The following is a 16,466-nucleotide window of genomic DNA, read 5'->3' as shown; positions in this document are numbered from 1 at the left end:
TTCATGCTATCATGAAATTTTCTGATAATTTCATGCACTCAAAGGCTGTAATCAATTTTTTAATTCTTGTACACAATTTTCGGAGATAAAAGTGGATTGTTGGCCTGCAATTAATAAAATTTGAGGTAATTCTTGATCGAGATAACTACATGTTTGTGAACTTTTGCATTATTGTGAATCCATTTAATACATGCTTGTTTTAATCATTTGAAAGTTATCTTTTAATGATGGATCTAATTGTTATCAAGTTTAATTATGAATTCAAATAGATAAAGAGGGCATACTTGTTAACTATTTAGCAAATTCATATCAAGTTTATCTTGGTTTTAAATAATTGTTTTATAAGAACCATTTCCTTAATGCAATCATATTTTTTTTTAGTTTGAGTTTTATTTGAATTTGGATATATGTGCACCAGAGATCTTATGACTATTCATTAGATAGTTGAATAGATATACTTTCTTGAATTAGTAATAAGCCTTTGAACTATTTCCTTGGCTTATTGACTTCATTTTTATTTCAAATTCAAAGCTGGTCCATATCCCTGTTCACCTTACTCTTCGTTGAGAGGGGGACTAATCCTTTTTTCAATTGAGATAGATTTAGGATTTACTTTCTGTTACTTGGAGTATATTTGCATTTAACTTTAATTATTGCATTCTAGAAGTCCTCTTACACAAGGAACAAATTTTATAGTGGCCTAGCTAAGCCATTAATTCAGCTTAAAGATCATTTTCTTTCCTGAGCTCAGCAAGAGGGATGATCTTATATCTCTTCACTATTGGCAACTAATAGACACATTATAAGCCAATAGAGATAGAGAGAGGGTAATTGGACCTAGTTTAACCATACAAAACATCCTTCCAAATGGAAAATGAGCTACTTTAAGTTCTCATCTGGGTGGTCTCCCTTATAATGTTGATATGGTCATTTTGGGCCATCAACATTTTTGGCACTAGAAGGAGGGTCGGACAACTTGTTGTCTTTTGGATTTTTTTTTATTTTGTATTTTGTATTTTAATCACAATGGCTCCTCCAAAACATTCAATTTGGAGTTGTATCTCTGGATGTGCATCCACCAATACTCTACTAGAAATAGTAAGACACTTGTCAAAGGTAAAATTTAACGATAAGAATAATTCTTTTGCATTTGATCATGCCTTACAGTTTATTCAAAAAATTTCAAATGCTACTTTTCATGAAATTGATGAAGGTATTTTATGCAAAATTTTTACTCTTACATTCTTGAGAAAAGCCAGAAGATGGTGTCAATTTCTTCCAGTTGCCTCTATTCATAATTGGGATCAATTTATCACAAAGTTCCTTTATGAATTTGATGGTTATGATTATGAACATGTATGTGATGAATTTGAAGATTTATGAAGGTTTGAAAATGAATCTTTCATAGATTTTACTATTAGATTTTGATTAAATTGTTTAAGATTCAAAGTTGAAGATAAACCTTTAGAGATTGAATTGATGGAATGGTTTGAATATGTTTTCTCTCTTCCTTGCATTCCTAATCCATATGAAACCATTACAAGCTTTGATGAATCTTCTTCAACCTTTATTAACATAATTGAGAATTCCAATATGGAGGTGCATACCAATCAAGATGAAGTTGCCTTTGCTAGGTATGATAAATTCCTTCATTTAGTACGCACCTCTTATAGCATTAATAATGATCATGGTTCCCTCTCTCATGTTAATGAAACACAGTCATGAAGCTTAGAAAAAATTTCTAATCAATCACAAGAAGGTACCCATAACAATCTTGAAGAAACAACGGCCTTGAAATCAGAAAATCAGCTTGAAATTAGTTCAGAAAATCAGTCAATAAATCTGCAAGAAAAGTAGAAAGCGAAGGTTCTAATATGGAATCTGTTGTAGAAATTTCTGAATTTTATCATGTTGAATGCCAAATTCAGGGAAGAAAAGCAACATTCTTCAAGAAATCATAACTAGACAAATGAGTGGTCATGAATCTTGTTACACAAAATATTGTCACCATGACTATTTGCAGTCAGTGTGAGTCTATCACCACTCATACTTTCCTCCTTTGCAAGTCTCAAACCTCATCTCTTCATGTCAAGCTTTAAAAATGAGAGAAATTCCTTGAAAATCAATAAAACTCTGGTTCCACACTTTCTCTTACCATTACCTGCTGTCCCGCACCCCTTGGTCATGTTACCTGCGGACTTTCCCACTCTATCTCTAAAGGAGTGGGTGCAGACCCTTGTGAAATTCAAAAAGGAGCAAGTTTATTCTTAAAAAATCACTTTGGGTTAATTCTGGACGCTTCTAGAATGAATCTTGACATGGTTGGTTCGCTCCTAGGTGGTTCATGCATCCCATAACTAAAGGAGCTAACCCCTTGATGAGAGGAGCTTATCCCTTTGAAGGAGGGATTTATCCCTTTGAAGGTGGACCTAGTAACTTCCCTCCATTGCACTATAAATTAAGGCATTGGGCTGGTTGCTAGGGAGGTCAGAAGTTGAACATTTTTGAGGGTAAATGCTGTTGGAATTAAGACTTCCTAGTTAAGCTTGAGAGGAGAGATTACATACCTTTTGGCTTCTTTGGGAAGAGAGTGAAACTTGTCAAAGTAGAGGAGATTCTTGTTGGACCCTGGGAGGAGCTTGTACAGCATCAAGGCACCAAGGTTGTAAAGTTCTTCTTTGATTAAAGTTAATACAATCAGATTCATTTTTCTCAATAAATTGTCTTCTATGATTTATTTCATGAATTCCTTGATCATCATGATAAATATGTTTTATTATATTGGCTTTTCAGATGCTATTTGATGTGTGTGCCTATTTGTGTTTGCAGATTCTTTAAAAGGGAGCTCATTTGGATCAACGGAGCGTGGCTTCCACAAACTAGCACTGGACCCGAGGTAGGCCTAAAACATCTACTAGCCTTTATTTATAAATTGCATATTTAGAGAAAGATAGAATTTGTTTGGTTTGCTTGTCGCTAGATATCATTAGATACTAGGGAGGTCGGTCTTGTCCGCAAGAACGACTTATCCGGCTAACAAATCTAAATTTTATAATGAAGAAAATGCAAAAGAGTTTACAAATAGAGATATTTTCAGATCCATCTCTTTAGACTAGCATTTCTGTCTTTATCCTTATATTTTAACTGATATTAATTTTTCCTCTCTTTTCATTAATATTGTTCGAGAAAACAGAGAGTGTGGTATTAATGAGTTTCCAATTAGTTTTTATCAAGATATAGGATCATTCATTGCTCATTCTTCTGACATTGCTGAACACATGCTCAATATTCCTTCTTGTCTTGATATATCATATGGGAATGAATAGAATCCTAGTGAATGTCATGAAGTTATTTATGATGATTACTCTGACATTGAGGATGTTGATCTATCTTCTTCTCAATCAAATCCTCATGATCAAAGTATAATCACATTCGAAAATGAAGAACATTCTAACTCAAAAATTGTTCCAAATAGTTCTCATTTTCAAACAATGAATCATCTTCCTAATTTCAACATTCAAGAATCCATTCCAATTTATGATTCTTATGATGATCAAGTTCTCACTCTTGTTCATAATCCAAAATGGTTCTCTCTCCCACAAGTTGTTTCCAATAATATTTCTAATTCTACTATTTTGACAAGTGCTTGTGAGAAAGAAATTACTTTAAATTGGTCCCAATTGTGTTGTATCATTAATTGTAATAATAATGTAATCTACGATTTTATTTTATTGTTTTTCGTTCATTTATTTTGTTTGTTTTTAGATTTGTTTTATGTTTTCATTTTTAAAATTTTATATGTCATTTGCTAGCATATTGAACAATTAAATGTTAAAAATTTGGAATCTGCATTGCTAGAGTGTGAAGAGGAATCACAAATTTTAGATCATGATCATCAAGAGATTTTGATTTTCCAATTACATTTGATGGTCATATCTTATCAGCTTACTTTTCCTTCCAGAGTTCATCTTCAACATGAATCATCAATTTCGAGTACAGTGATTCCATATGTGTAGCCTCTTAGTTTAACTAATGATCTTCCGATAGATTCATTAATCTCCCATCTAAATTTCATTCATCCATTCCAAAGATGTTTGGAAGTTTCATGTTCACAGAAGATTGCTAATAGTTTGTTTTATGTACATAACACTAATGGTTGTTCGACCTCTCTCCGAGTTGGCTTATTCGTTTCTCCAATGAATATTCATCTATTTTTATGATCTTGTTGAAGCCTCAAAAATCACTGCAACAACATTGGGGAAAACCACCCGGTCGAGGACTTGAATACTGTCCCTTTTCCGTTTGGATTAGTGGCTCCGATTGGATATAATGGGACCAACTTCCCAATCAAAATGTGATAGGATGGATAGGGTGTTTGATTGCTAAAACGAAGTGATATATGGGGTGGTTTTCAACTAAAACACATATATGTATAACTTATCTATATATTACCCGGGAATTTACTTATACTTGTGAAATCTAAAATGATGATCTTTAGTACTTGATAATGAAGATCAACCACATACTAACGGAAATGAAAAAGCTTTTGAAATGATTTTTTTTATTAAATAGTTAATCAAAATCATTTATAAACATATATCACATCAAATATTGTTTAAATAATTGCTCATCAATGCATTAAAAAATAACAGTCCTAGTATGTTCAAAAGTGAATGGATACAAAACTGTATGAAAAAAGGAAAATATGATAAACAATATAATAAAATAGTTGTTAATTTATGAACGAATAAATACACAAAGATAGAAGTACCTAATGCATATCAGTTTTCTCCTAAAGTAAGTCGCTCCAGTCCAGTATTTCTTATTAAGATGGTTTGCAAAAGTACAAAAGTGCAAGCTTCTATAAGCCTTCTTCATAAAATTTTAGGACTCTGATCCAAGGATTCTACCAAGAGAAACTTTAAAGTACAAAAGTGCAAGCTAATAAAGAGTTTCTTTATAAAATTCCAGACCCTTTCTTAAAAGACATGAAAGGGTTTATATAATAAAATATAAGTACAAAAATAGGCATTGCATGAAGTTTTGAGGAGGTTTAAACAACTCTCCTTAAAACAAGTGACATAATTACATAAAAGAAAAATTATTGAAATGACTAGTTCCAACATGCAATGGTATCTACTCTTTAATTTGTTGTCTGAGATAATATATATCCATCATCGGCTTGAGTTCAGGAGGTTGTTTCATCCTTATGCGCATCTGGCAGGTATACACTGCATCTGAAAGGGAAGGCAACAAGTGGATGGCTGAGTCAACTAGGCAGTGTAGTACTAGTCACTAATTGTGTGGCTTTAAAAGGATACCTCCAATACACTTCCCAGTCTAGTTGTGTAAGTTGTTTAATCACTTCTTCTTTTACTATGGAATTTCCTTGCCATTTTGTTTCTAGGGCTCTGATATTGGGGAGACTCCCAGGTGGGCATTCCTGTTGTTAGCGCTTGAGATTTCACCCTAGGCTGAGGAAGGTAAACCTTCAAGGCTACATCAAACCATTTCACCTCGTAGCTAGCCCTACGAGGTATGAGAAGGCTCTCTCGGGTCAGATTTGATAGATCTTATAATATAATTAGGCTGACCAATTAGAATCAAAGATATTAGGCTAGTAAATTGATAGGGGGTTTGGATTTGATGATTTTTTTTTGGGGTTTTTTAATGGAATGACGGGGCTTTTCTGGGCTACATGGGCAAAATCACAGTTTCAAACAGAGAAATATAATGACTACACAGGTTGTCAACTGAGGCAAGGTAGGCATGCAATTTAACACCAAATCTGGTTTCAAACGGGATGGCAAGACTGGTGAGGAGTTAAGGAGGGCAGACAATAAATCTGAATCCTCCTTAAACAGTAGAAAACATCAAATGCGAACAAACTTATAGGAGGAGCATATAATACTATGAATTCCTACCTAATCACTTCATTTGTTCAGCTTGAAAGGGTCATGAAATGAAATGGAATATAACTGATTACATATGAGACAAAGGGAAAAACTATGCTAAATCAACATACCACATGAATCTCGGCAAACAGAGCTGTGAAATTCCATTAAATTCTCTGCAGAAAACTGTACATTATAAAACTCTCTGCTTCTCCAGCAGCTCCCAGCGCTCAAAAAAAACTCTCCTCTCTCACTCTAAAAAAAAAACTCTTTTACAAATGAATTTTTAATACCTTAAATAAAAAAGCTGCCCAAAACAAGGGCGTTGTTTTAACTAACCTCAAAAATATCAAACAAACTACAGCTGGGGGAAAACAAGTCGACCCCAAGATGAGGGATTTGTTTTATTATCCTTATTCACAAAATAAACTAAAAATAATCAGCGCTTTCCTGAAGGAGAATGGCGCTCTTTCCACTGAATTCTGTTGATGATTTGGCTAAGTTTGAGGCAAATCTGGTGAATAGGTGGCATTACAGGTGTCCTTCCCTTTGTTAAAAATAACATAGACAATCGAAATCTTATTCTCTGCTGCTAGGTGTTCAATCGTCCTTTTTTTAAGTTTCATTCTCATCTGGAAAGTATATCTTCAAACTTATTTCATGCCTATTTCTGCGCTTTGACGTAATGGCTGCTTACTTTTTCCTCCTGTCATGTGTGACTCAAATCTGAGATCAATAATTTCAATGGCGCCATCACCTCTTGCTGCATATTAGAATCACCATCCTCAGTCCCATACTGCATAAAATAAAATACTGAGGGCATAACTTCATCCAGCATTTCTGTAATAATTTCTTTCACTGCGGGTGTTTCATTAGGAATTTCATTTGAATCAAATTTTCGAGCACACTCTAAAACCTCTTCTGCAAATCCCGTAACAAGAGCACCAAGTCTTGAAGTGATTTCAGAATCTTCTTTGCCAAGCACCACACCACATACCCGACCTACTTGTAACTGTCTAAGAAGAGAAATCTTAGATTTTGGATCCATCCTCTTTGATACTATGGCTAAAATACGATTGGCTGTAGAACCTCTAAGCACTGAAGATCTTTTTTCACGCTCTTACAATCTGAGGCACACATTGTTCTCTCATTGCATCCTTTATCCGTCCTGCAATGCTGATTTCCTCAGAATTACGAGGATAATCCAAACTAATCAACTCGTCATCAAGTGCATTAAAAATACGGCAAAACATATCTACAACCATGGGACCTTTGCTCACAGCAGACAGCAAATCTAGGAAAACCAATGGCCACCGGGCCGGATACAAGATAAAGATTAAAATAGCAAAAACTTGAGCCAGCTTATTTTTCACAAAAACTGGTCTCTCTAATCCCGAACTCTGGTGATTCAAACCATTCTCGATTATGTCAATTGCTTTTGAAGCAATTCTGCAACCTCTGTTATTGTAATGTAGTAACTTTGCAACTATACAATGCATTCAAGATGTTCGTTGCAAGTTAGCATCTGGAGCGTGCCTGGCTGTTGCGTTGGGTTCCAGAATAAGAAGATGCAACTACCTCGTATGTTTTATGTCCCTTTTTTAATCAAGTACCCAGCACTATTCAGATTATCAATTAGTGCATCCACGTCTGGAACTTTAAGGCTTATTTCATCTGCAAGAATAAAAAGCTCAGAAATTGGGAAGCAGGCATTCTGCTGTAATTCAGACTTTTTCTGAAGAGCGCTGAGAAAGCGTTTGGCCTCTTTTTGTTGGCTCATTCCACCACTGCGTGCAAAATCCACGCAACCATGCTCATCTACAAATTTGTCATATAAAGATTCTTTCATAATTTCTACGACATCCAGAGCGTCTTGTTTTGTTATCTCTTCTCGAAGTTCCAATCGAGCACGAGCTTCCACCAATCGTACGAGACTCTCAAGTTGCCTTGCCGTTATTGGATTTCCATCGGTTCCAGTGCTGTGGTTCCTCAGTTTCAGATAAAACTGTTGCAGTACCTCTGCTGCAGCACTTGACATTCTGGGGAAAACAAATTGTCTTGCATAAGAAATGAATTTGCGAAGAAGCGGTCCTGGCAAAGGAACAAAATCGCAATCTCTAAGACGGTTCAATTTCAGCCTTGCTGCTAGTGATCCATTTCTTAGATTCCCTTCCTCTGGACTTTGACTGATATGACATAAAGACTCTCTGGTAGAATTACGCCGATCTTCTGAACCTGTATGAAGCGCCATGATATGTTCAGATACACGTTTGTCCAAGAGCTCATCAGGTTTATCAAGCAAAATAAACACAAGATCAAAACGTGACAAAAGTGCTGCACTCATCTTCAAATTCTCATTTACAGTTTTTGCACGGTTATAATGACCACCAACAGGATTTGCTGCTGCCAATACTGATGTTCGAGCTGATAAACTTGCTACCAATCCTGCTTTTGCAACAGATACACTCTGTTGTTCCATTGCTTCAAGAAGAACCTGATGTTCAGCAGACATTTTATCAAATTTATCGATACAGCACACTCCACGATCAGCAAGAACCATTGCCCCTGCTTCAAAGGCATAATCGCCTGTCATAGCATCTTTGACCACTGCAACAGTGAGGCCAGCATTAGTAGTTGTGTTACCACAGACATAGATTCCTCGGGGTGCAACAGATGCAGCAGCTTGTAATAGCTGGCTCTTTCCCAGTCCAGGATCACCAACAATAATTACATGAATATCTCCTCTTACGGGAACTTTATTTTGATCCATGAGATGCTTTTGCACACCTCCAAACAGTGCCAGAGTTATTCCAGCTTTCACAAATTCATGCCCATATATGGATGGGCATATTGAATGCAAAATTTGGCGAAAGATATCTGACCCATGTTCTTCTGCAAACTTCACTATAAATTCCAGGTCCCTTGAAGTGAATGACTGTATGTTCAGTGAAGAAGCACCTCTTGTACTAGAAATTTTACCATCTTGTGAGTCTTCGGATGTAGATTGAGATTTTGAGTTCATGATAGAAACAGCTTCAAGATATAGGTAAAACAAACCCTGGTTTTTTGCTTTTGATTTTCCTCCTCCAACATCCATATCAGTGTTGATTATTTTTACTATCCCGCAAACTGTAACCACATCACCAGGTATGCATGCATCCACTAGATCTTCAGTTAATTCACACTCTACAATTCGAGGCATTCTTCCCTCTTCATGATTTTGAGCGTGCAAGAGCTCCTGTATCCTGATTTTCTGAAAATCAAGGGTCTGTGCTTCACATCTGACAGGAATAAACGTTTTGCTTTTGCAACTCGGAAGAATGCAACTGGATGGTGGTGAGTATTTCCCATCAGGAAACCGACATGTCACTGTCGATCGACATTTTGTACATGTAAAATTCATTTGTACCACTAAAGGTTTAACTATGCTCATCTTCACAACTGTTCTATGCACAGATACAAGTCTTCCAATAAAAGCAGATTTCAAATTCTTAAGTGCCAGCATAGAGTCAGGATGGTTATATAATCTAATATTGATTTTTCCATGATAAGCTGTTGGCTTGTCACACGCCAATACCTCGTGGACAGAAGCTGGCAAGCACAAGAGAGCTTCTTTAGGCACCGCATCCAATGCTACATAGAACTCCTTAACTGTACATGTTTTCTTAAGATGCCAACATAAAGACATAATGGATGTATAACTGTGTATTGCTGCTCTAAGGGCCTGCAAAGCTTCGAAACGAATGACTGGATGTGCCACTGTAGAGAACCTCTGTACCATGATATTTGAAACCATATGAAGATAAAACTTGACCAAATTCATCAACCGTAGAGTCTGATGTATGCTTTGTTTTCTTTGTGCTTTTACAGAGGTAGGAGCTGCAATCACTGCCTTTTTGAAGAGCTGGAGCATAAATTACATAATCTAAACAACACATTTAAATGATTTCTTCTTCAAAACCCTGTTTTGAAGAAGAATCAATCTCATGTTGAGACGGAGTCTAACATTGGCTCCACTTGGGATGGCAGCTGCAGCTTCCTGGAGGTGCCAAGAACCGCAGAACTTTGGGAGAGCAGACCGTGCCTCCACCATTGGGCAATGGAGTCATCATCAACAAATCAACACAGCTGAAGACTTATTTTCAAACTGAAACTGAACTCAAACAAACTAAAAGCCAACTGAAACAAGATGCTGCCCTTATGGCTGCTTATTTATGTACAAAATCTACTCTAATCTGCTGTACATATAATAGATCAGGTAATGCGATAATGCCAAATTAACCATGCTAATAGACCTGAAAATGAAGCCGCTTGAGAATGCTGCCACGAAGTCACAGATGCAGTTGCTGGCAGCCCTTCATGCTCATAATGATCCTGGTCACCGAGAAGACAGCCCGATCGGTCAATCAAGCTGAAAAATGTGTCCATGTAGGCCGCAATAGGATCACGGACACCGGCCTCTGTTGGCTGCCCCAACTCTACAATGCATATTTCCAGCTGCACATTGTCGATGTGTACTTCTATAGGCAAATCTGTTATTGCTTGTTTCGATGGAGGAAGGATTTCCAAAAACTTTTTAGGGTCTTGGAAATCATAAGAGTGAATTTGCTCATCGAGATACTGAATCTCATTTTCAACTCTTTCAACAACTAACTCATAAAATCTAGTTTTGCCTTCAAGATGAAGCTTCGGAGATTTCACACATTGAAGGAAAATACTGAAAAATTCTTCATTAATTTCAATACCTGCTAACATCTCTCTAACTCCATCTAGAACTTCACAAAGTGCAGGGTCTGCCACATACCCTACCATTGCATGAACATATCAACAGGCACTGGAATGTTTGGATCAAGTTGGAGTCGCCAGGTGAATGAATCAGCCTGCATAAGTATCTGACTGCTGTCCACCATCAGCATCAGATCTGAATTTGATACATGTACTGGGGTAAAATACAATTGAAGTGCTATGTTCACAAATCCCACGGAGATAGACTGAAGCAGCGTTTATCTACTTGCGCTGATGTAAAACAAGAGCGTTTTCGAAGGCTTCTGGCGTAACTTCAGGCTCTGTCTAAGACTTATGAAATAACACATCAATCCATAAACAAGTTTGTTCTCCCCAGTATGGTCGCCAATATGTTAGCGCTTGAGATTTCACCCTAGGCTGAGGAAGGTAAACCTTCAAGGCTACATCAAACCATTTCACCTCGTAGCTAGCCCTACGAGGTATGAGAAGGCTCTCTCGGGTCAGATTTGATAGATCTTATAATATAATTAGGCTGACCAATTAGAATCAAAGATATTAGGCTAGTAAATTGATAGGGGGTTTGGATTTGATGATTTTTTTTTGGGGTTTTTTAATGGAATGACGGGGCTTTTCTGGGCTACATGGGCAAAATCACAGTTTCAAACAGAGAAATATAATGACTACACAGGTTGTCAACTGAGGCAAGGTAGGCATGCAATTTAACACCAAATCTGGTTTCAAACGGGATGGCAAGACTGGTGAGGAGTTAAGGAGGGCAGACAATAAATCTGAATCCTCCTTAAACAGTAGAAAACATCAAATGCGAACAAACTTATAGGAGGAGCATATAATACTATGAATTCCTACCTAATCACTTCATTTGTTCAGCTTGAAAGGGTCATGAAATGAAATGGAATATAACTGATTACATATGAGACAAAGGGAAAAACTATGCTAAATCAACATACCACATGAATCTCGGCAAACAGAGCTGTGAAATTCCATTAAATTCTCTGCAGAAAACTGTACATTATAAAACTCTCTGCTTCTCCAGCAGCTCCCAGCGCTCAAAAAAAACTCTCCTCTCTCACTCTAAAAAAAAAACTCTTTTACAAATGAATTTTTAATACCTTAAATAAAAAAGCTGCCCAAAACAAGGGCGTTGTTTTAACTAACCTCAAAAATATCAAACAAACTACAGCTGGGGGAAAACAAGTCGACCCCAAGATGAGGGATTTGTTTTATTATCCTTATTCACAAAATAAACTAAAAATAATCAGCGCTTTCCTGAAGGAGAATGGCGCTCTTTCCACTGAATTCTGTTGATGATTTGGCTAAGTTTGAGGCAAATCTGGTGAATAGGTGGCATTACAGGTGTCCTTCCCTTTGTTAAAAATAACATAGACAATCGAAATCTTATTCTCTGCTGCTAGGTGTTCAATCGTCCTTTTTTTAAGTTTCATTCTCATCTGGAAAGTATATCTTCAAACTTATTTCATGCCTATTTCTGCGCTTTGACGTAATGGCTGCTTACTTTTTCCTCCTGTCATGTGTGACTCAAATCTGAGATCAATAATTTCAATGGCGCCATCACCTCTTGCTGCATATTAGAATCACCATCCTCAGTCCCATACTGCATAAAATAAAATACTGAGGGCATAACTTCATCCAGCATTTCTGTAATAATTTCTTTCACTGCGGGTGTTTCATTAGGAATTTCATTTGAATCAAATTTTCGAGCACACTCTAAAACCTCTTCTGCAAATCCCGTAACAAGAGCACCAAGTCTTGAAGTGATTTCAGAATCTTCTTTGCCAAGCACCACACCACATACCCGACCTACTTGTAACTGTCTAAGAAGAGAAATCTTAGATTTTGGATCCATCCTCTTTGATACTATGGCTAAAATACGATTGGTTGTAGAACCTCTAAGCACTGAAGATCTTTTTTCACGCTCTTACAATCTGAGGCACACATTGTTCTCTCATTGCATCCTTTATCCGTCATGCAATGCTGATTTCCTCAGAATTACGAGGATAATCCAAACTAATCAACTCGTCATCAAGTGCATTAAAAATACGGCAAAACATATCTACAACCATGGGACCTTTGCTCACAGCAGATAGCAAATCTAGGAAAACCAATGGCCACCGGGCCGGATACAAGATAAAGATTAAAATAGCAAAAACTTGAGCCAGCTTATTTTTCACAAAAACTGGTCTCTCTAATCCCGAACTCTGGTGATTCAAACCATTCTCGATTATGTCAATTGCTTTTGAAGCAATTCTGCAACCTCTGTTATTGTAATGTAGTAACTTTGCAACTATACAATGCATTCAAGATGTTCGTTGCAAGTTAGCATCTGGAGCGTGCCTGGCTGTTGCGTTGGGTTCCAGAATAAGAAGATGCAACTACCTCGTATGTTTTATGTCCCTTTTTTAATCAAGTACCCAGCACTATTCAGATTATCAATTAGTGCATCCACGTCTGGAACTTTAAGGCTTATTTCATCTGCAAGAATAAAAAGCTCAGAAATTGGGAAGCAGGCATTCTGCTGTAATTCAGACTTTTTCTGAAGAGCGCTGAGAAAGCGTTTGGCCTCTTTTTGTTGGCTCATTCCACCACTGCGTGCAAAATCCACGCAACCATGCTCATCTACAAATTTGTCATATAAAGATTCTTTCATAATTTCTACGACATCCAGAGCGTCTTGTTTTGTTATCTCTTCTCGAAGTTCCAATCGAGCACGAGCTTCCACCAATCGTACGAGACTCTCAAGTTGCCTTGCCGTTATTGGATTTCCATCGGTTCCAGTGCTGTGGTTCCTCAGTTTCAGATAAAACTGTTGCAGTACCTCTGCTGCAGCACTTGACATTCTGGGGAAAACAAATTGTCTTGCATAAGAAATGAATTTGCGAAGAAGCGGTCCTGGCAAAGGAACAAAATCGCAATCTCTAAGACGGTTCAATTTCAGCCTTGCTGCTAGTGATCCATTTCTTAGATTCCCTTCCTCTGGACTTTGACTGATATGACATAAAGACTCTCTGGTAGAATTACGCCGATCTTCTGAACCTGTATGAAGCGCCATGATATGTTCAGATACACGTTTGTCCAAGAGCTCATCAGGTTTATCAAGCAAAATAAACACAAGATCAAAACGTGACAAAAGTGCTGCACTCATCTTCAAATTCTCATTTACAGTTTTTGCACGGTTATAATGACCACCAACAGGATTTGCTGCTGCCAATACTGATGTTCGAGCTGATAAACTTGCTACCAATCCTGCTTTTGCAACAGATACACTCTGTTGTTCCATTGCTTCAAGAAGAACCTGATGTTCAGCAGACATTTTATCAAATTTATCGATACAGCACACTCCACGATCAGCAAGAACCATTGCCCCTGCTTCAAAGGCATAATCGCCTGTCATAGCATCTTTGACCACTGCAACAGTGAGGCCAGCATTAGTAGTTGTGTTACCACAGACATAGATTCCTCGGGGTGCAACAGATGCAGCAGCTTGTAATAGCTGGCTCTTTCCCAGTCCAGGATCACCAACAATAATTACATGAATATCTCCTCTTACGGGAACTTTATTTTGATCCATGAGATGCTTTTGCACACCTCCAAACAGTGCCAGAGTTATTCCAGCTTTCACAAATTCATGCCCATATATGGATGGGCATATTGAATGCAAAATTTGGCGAAAGATATCTGACCCATGTTCTTCTGCAAACTTCACTATAAATTCCAGGTCCCTTGAAGTGAATGACTGTATGTTCAGTGAAGAAGCACCTCTTGTACTAGAAATTTTACCATCTTGTGAGTCTTCGGATGTAGATTGAGATTTTGAGTTCATGATAGAAACAGCTTCAAGATATAGGTAAAACAAACCCTGGTTTTTTGCTTTTGATTTTCCTCCTCCAACATCCATATCAGTGTTGATTATTTTTACTATCCCGCAAACTGTAACCACATCACCAGGTATGCATGCATCCACTAGATCTTCAGTTAATTCACACTCTACAATTCGAGGCATTCTTCCCTCTTCATGATTTTGAGCGTGCAAGAGCTCCTGTATCCTGATTTTCTGAAAATCAAGGGTCTGTGCTTCACATCTGACAGGAATAAACGTTTTGCTTTTGCAACTCGGAAGAATGCAACTGGATGGTGGTGAGTATTTCCCATCAGGAAACCGACATGTCACTGTCGATCGACATTTTGTACATGTAAAATTCATTTGTACCACTAAAGGTTTAACTATGCTCATCTTCACAACTGTTCTATGCACAGATACAAGTCTTCCAATAAAAGCAGATTTCAAATTCTTAAGTGCCAGCATAGAGTCAGGATGGTTATATAATCTAATATTGATTTTTCCATGATAAGCTGTTGGCTTGTCACACGCCAATACCTCGTGGACAGAAGCTGGCAAGCACAAGAGAGCTTCTTTAGGCACCGCATCCAATGCTACATAGAACTCCTTAACTGTACATGTTTTCTTAAGATGCCAACATAAAGACATAATGGATGTATAACTGTGTATTGCTGCTCTAAGGGCCTGCAAAGCTTCGAAACGAATGACTGGATGTGCCACTGTAGAGAACCTCTGTACCATGATATTTGAAACCATATGAAGATAAAACTTGACCAAATTCATCAACCGTAGAGTCTGATGTATGCTTTGTTTTCTTTGTGCTTTTACAGAGGTAGGAGCTGCAATCACTGCCTTTTTGAAGAGCTGGAGCATAAATTACATAATCTAAACAACACATTTAAATGATTTCTTCTTCAAAACCCTGTTTTGAAGAAGAATCAATCTCATGTTGAGACGGAGTCTAACATTGGCTCCACTTGGGATGGCAGCTGCAGCTTCCTGGAGGTGCCAAGAACCGCAGAACTTTGGTAGAGCAGACCGTGCCTCCACCATTGGGCAATGGAGTCATCATCAACAAATCAACACAGCTGAAGACTTTATTTTCAAACTGAAACTAAACTCAAACAAACTAAAAGCCAACTGAAACAAGATGCTGCCCTTATGGCTGCTTATTTATGTACAAAATCTACTCTAAACTGTTGTACATATAATAGATCAGGTAATGCGATAATGCCAAATTAACCATGCTAATAGACCTGAAAATGAAGCCGCTTGAGAATGCTGCCACGAAGTCACAGATGCAGTTGCTGGCAGCCCTTCATGCTCATAATGATCCTGGTCACCGAGAAGACAGCCCGATTGGTCAATCAAGCTGAAAAATGTGTCCATGTAGGCCGCAATAGGATCACGGACACCGGCCTCTGTTGGCTGCCCCAACTCTACAATGCATATTTCCAGCTGCACATTGTCGATGTGTACTTCTATAGGCAAATCTGTTATTGCTTGTTTCGATGGAGGAAGGATTTCCAAAAACTTTTTAGGGTCTTGGAAATCATAAGAGTGAATTTGCTCATCGAGATACTGAATCTCATTTTCAACTCTTTCAACAACTAACTCATAAAATCTAGTTTTGCCTTCAAGATGAAGCTTCGGAGATTTCACACATTGAAGGAAAATACTGAAAAATTCTTCATTAATTTCAATACCTGCTAACATCTCTCTAACTCCATCTAGAACTTCACAAAGTGCAGGGTCTGCCACATACCCTACCATTGCATGAACATATCAACAGGCACTGGAATGTCTGGATCAAGTTGGAGTCGCCAGGTGAATGAATCAGCCTGCATAAGTATCTGACTGCTGTCCACCATCAGCATCAGATCTGAATTTGATACATGTACTGGGGTAAAATACAATTGAAGTGCTATGTTCACAAATCCCACGGAGAT

At 37.6% G+C, this 16,466-nt stretch overlaps 2 pseudogenes; both read right to left on the bottom strand.

Annotated features, from left to right (window-relative positions):
• Positions 1-7,320: 7,320 nt before the first annotated feature.
• On the bottom strand, positions 7,321-9,675 carry LOC149239003 (putative DNA helicase MCM8 pseudogene; annotated as a pseudogene).
• Positions 9,676-12,903: 3,228 nt separating this feature from the next.
• On the bottom strand, positions 12,904-15,258 carry LOC149239002 (putative DNA helicase MCM8 pseudogene; annotated as a pseudogene).
• Between the last annotated feature and the right edge of the window lie 1,208 nt (positions 15,259-16,466).

The sequence above is a fragment of the Pinus tabuliformis genome, chromosome 8, assembly GCF_031772625.1.
Source record: "Pinus tabuliformis cultivar Carrire ecotype Pingquan chromosome 8, CPIR1, whole genome shotgun sequence".
In the NCBI taxonomy this organism is placed as follows: domain Eukaryota; kingdom Viridiplantae; phylum Streptophyta; class Pinopsida; order Pinales; family Pinaceae; genus Pinus; species Pinus tabuliformis.
The sequence above is the reverse complement of the archived record's forward strand: the minus strand, read 5'-3'. Positions and strand labels throughout refer to the sequence as shown.